Consider the following 4,509-nt stretch of genomic DNA (forward strand, 5'->3'; position numbering starts at 1 on the left):
TCATCTGTCAAGGTTGCTGCAGCCCGGACAGCCCAAACACACGTCATAAATAATATGTAAATGTGACCCTACAATCCAAAAGTATAAAGAAAGACCAGAAAAACAAAACAACCGGCATGGAAAATACAGAAATAAAAATACAGGACAAAAAGGCGGGAAAACCACAGAGACAGGAAGTAAAACCAACCTGTGATACCTGAGGGTTTGGTTAATGGGGTTTATGTAACATGCAAATTGATATGAAAGATCCGTAATCCCATGAAACAGTAATGATGATTACTCTTCATTTATCTCTTTTATTGCCACAAAACGTGATTTATTTGTGGAGGTGTACCATCAGGGATGTTTTCTTCTATAACCAAAGGGGATTGCAGAGGCGAATTTTAATGTCCTGTGGTCTTTAAAATCAAATCCAGAGTCCCGTTTGTTGGAATCTGAGAGTTTTTGATGGATGCAAAAAAAACTAAAAAACTGCTTTGGCCTTTTGTCCCTCTCGCTGCAGCGTGTCCGGATGAGGGGATATGCGAAGTTTCTAAATGCCTAAAACCTTCATGATAAAACGCAGCACACGTGACGGCACGTGTCCGCGTCGGCATCCATGCGTAGCACAACACATCTTCCCCACACACACACACACGCACACACACACACCATCTGCCGCAGTGGATGCGGGCTAAAGGTGTGCACTTGTGACAGTCACGCCGCGAGGCTGTGTCGTCCTTGCTGGCGGCCCGGCGAGCGTCCCGGTGATTCGGGGGGGGGGGCGAGGCCCGCGAGGCCCGCGAGGCGAGCGCATGCTTCCGGGTCCGGTTGGAAGTCCATCATGTGTCTCCCCGCCGCGACGTGCCATCAGCCAGTCGCACGCTGAACACATCAAGCGTGTTTCCCCCCCCCCCCCCCCCCCCTGACATTCAGCCCCCCCCGCCCCCTGTCGCTGACTCATCTGTCCGTCCCGACCCGCCTATCTCGCTCCCATCGCCCCGAAAGGGGCCACAATTATTGATGGATGGCGCTTATGGCTTACAGAAGCATCCGAAGTCAGGTGACACGCAGACAAGCCGGGGGGGGTTTATTTACAGGGAGGGAACGTCCAACTATTCATTTAATAAACTGAAAGGATTTCACATGCACGTGTTTTTGTGTACAGACGTATGTATATGTCCGCGCTTGTGTATCTGCGTTGCTCGTCGTGTGGGTCGACCTGATACTGCCTCTCTCTCTCTCTCTCTCTCTCTCTCTCTCTCTCTCTCTCTGAAAAGCACTTAGCAGACCGGGGGGGGAGAGCTCCTGTCTAATGTCCACCGTCCTTCTGTTCCTGGGCATTATGTAAGAAAACACTGGGGCCTCATTTGTTAGAAGAAAACAAAAAACAAAAAACATGATCTTTGACTTCATCCTGGATTTCAAATCCGCAATCCTTCACCGACAAATGCGATGACGTAAAGAGCCGACACCAGACGTGTCGTACCTACTGTACCTTGGGCTGGAATTTTTAGCTTCCCGATTGGTGACTAAAATCCTAAACATAGCAGGAGGAGATTACAGCGTGTCAGCTCTTTGAGAACAACACAAAGGCCCCCCCCCCCCCCCCGTGGGGATGGGGAGACATCAAAGGCCGTGCGAAAGTCTATTAAAAAAGCCCTTTTTTCCTAAATCGGGAAAATCACGGCTTGTTGTTTTTTGAGTTGACTTCAACCGCTCCCTGGATCCCGAAGACGTTTTCAGACTTGTACGCCTGAAATAGAACGTTCTATCGATGAGGCGACTCGTTTCAAGCAGACAGATGTGAAGAAAAAGACTAACTCCCTCAGACATTGGTCAGAACTCTTTTTCCAAATAGGGGGAATAAACACAATTGCACTGGAAACACTTTTGTTTGAATCGATCCAAAACGTGTGTGCAGAAGCAGAAGAGAAAATAAATCACATCCACCTTCATCTCGTCTCGTTGTTTCACCAGAAATGATTAGACTTTCTTTACTTCTTTCCTTCCCTGCCCTCCAGAAAACGTTACTTTGCTTTGACATTGTCGAGATAATAAAACGTTAGCAAAGGCCTTTTTCGGTTTTGACATTGTTACGCACAGCCTGCGGATCCAGTGGTGTGTATTTGTCGTTTTGGTCTGTGTCTCACAGTGATATTTAGATCTTTGTTTTGAAAAAAAAACGCTAATTCAAAGAATAAAGAGCTTGCTTTTTTTAAATTTCCGCGGCGCTGCAAAGCGTATAGCATGTTATAAACCACATTAAATATGGAGGGAAATGTTCCTGCCTGGAGTTTCAAGCTACATTCTGTGTATTCACAGTTTATTGACCCTTAACTATAATGTCTGATACAAAACACACCCAACAGCAGTGGAACCGGACTCAAGACTTTCAGAATATAAAACTTAAAAAAAAAAAAAAAAAAGTAACATTTGCCGCCTTTGCACCATGGCGTGCAGGTGGTGATGTCATCCCCTGGTGCGAGGTACCTCGGCGTGCGAGATCCTCCGTCTCATGCAGTACTTATGCGTCGCATGGAGCGCGGCGTGTGTGAAGTGGCTGCGGCTCAGTGGGGCTCGAGGAGCCGGGACGTGGTGGCATGTCGCCGAGAGCCTGCCAACTGACCGCTGTGTGTGTGTGTTAATGATTAATGGGAGGTCATATGAAGTGTGTGTGTGTGTGTGTATTGGATACACTCTTTAAATGTGCTAAAGCAAAAGTGCTTCCCGGGATCCCCTTTAATGCTTCATAACACGTGTGTGTGTGTGTGTGCGTGCGTGTGTGCGTGCGTGTGTGTGCGTATCCGTGCTGGCGGTCAAGGAGCGCGCCGGGGAGGACTGGTGTCTGATTGGCGAGCGCCGGCGAGATCTGCTCCTTCCTGTTAGCGTACGCATCACTTCCTCTCACCCGTGCCCACAGCTACTGCCTCGCCGCCTCACAATCACTCTGACGCGGTTCCCTCTTCTCCTCTCCTTCCTTCTTGTTCCGTGCTCTTCCTCCTCCTCCTCCTCTTCCTCCTCCTCCTCCCCCCCCCCCCCCTCGTTGTTCCCCCTCTCGTGACTTACCAGCCCTTCCTACTTAGTCTTGTGCGACTCGGCCTTAAAGCGCCTCCTGCCTCCCTGCTCCCATTTCGTTCCTCTCTTTTGCACTTTCCCCTTCCTTCCTCTCCATCTCCCCCCGCGCCCCCCTCCCCTCCCCCCAGTCTCTGTCCATTTGACCGAGGGCCACTTTTGTTTTAACAAACTTGACAGCCAGCTCGTCATCCTCAGCGGTTTGTCGCTCCCCTCCCCCCACCCTGACCCTCCCTCACCTCCCTTTTCTTACCATATCTGCTCTGTATTTCCATCCTTAAGCACCACCACCCCCCTCCCCTCCCCTCTCTCTCTCTCTCTCCCTCTCTCTCTCTCTCTCTCCTACTCCCCCCTCTTCATCCCCCCCCCCTCTTCCTCTCCTCCTCCTCCCTGAAGACAGAGCAGAAGCAGCCAGGCAGAAGAACAGCCAGCATGCTCCCATGATGTCCTCTCAAACCTCTTCTTCCCTCCGCGCTTCACTTTTTCCTCGGGACACGCTCACTGGCCTCCTCCCCTGTTTCGCTTTCTCGCTTTACATCTTCATTTTTCGTGTTGTCCTTCCTTCCTCGCTTCCTTCACCCCCCCCCCCCCCCCCGTGGACTTCATCCTGGCTCTTTGCATCTCTCTCTCTCTCTTTGCTCGATTCCTTGCTAAACATTGCTCAAGGCCATTCTTGTTTCCTCTTCCCTTCTCTCCTCATTTCCTCCCTGTGTTTCTACCACCGAGGCTGCTTCTTCTTCTTCTTCTTCTTCTTCTTCTTCCTCTCTCTGTCCTCAGCATCAAACCAGCTCTCCACCCATCGCCCTCATTGCTCCTCATTTACTCCCTGATTCCCATCATGTCCTCCCCTCTTTCTGGAGTTGTTCTTCTCTTGTGACGTACGGGTTCATGTTCATGGTGGTGACTTACTTGCCTCCCTGCTTTGCCCCCGGCCCTTTGAGATGAAAATAAATACGTAATGAGAGTAGCTTTATTATAATGAAGTACTCGTGGGGAAGTGTCATTGAGATTCTTCCAGAAATAATGAGTTCTTAATCAGTTGGCTGTAAAACTTAAATAGATGAGATCAGCACTTGATATATTTAATGATAATTAAAGGGTGTGACATCAGAACGAAGTGACGTCCTCCACAGAAGGGAAACTCAGCCTTGTGTGACGCTACTTTTCACCTGTAAATTAAGATGAATTATTTCTGACGAACAGCAAGATGAGTCACATTTTAAATATGTATTCATATTTTTATCATAATTGCATAATAATGCTTATTTTTGTCATGGGACTTTAAATGTAGTGAAATTGAAGAAATGGTTCTAACTGTAACAGAATATATTTGCATCATATTTGATGCTCAGTCTTTGGTTTCAATATAAATTGTATATACCTCTCTCAATTGAAATAGCCCCATAACGTTGTCGTTAAAGTCCTTTCATGCCGAGCCTTAATGAACAGACAGCG

The sequence above is a fragment of the Pungitius pungitius genome, chromosome 3 (assembly GCF_949316345.1).
Source record: "Pungitius pungitius chromosome 3, fPunPun2.1, whole genome shotgun sequence".
Classification (NCBI taxonomy): domain Eukaryota; kingdom Metazoa; phylum Chordata; class Actinopteri; order Perciformes; family Gasterosteidae; genus Pungitius; species Pungitius pungitius.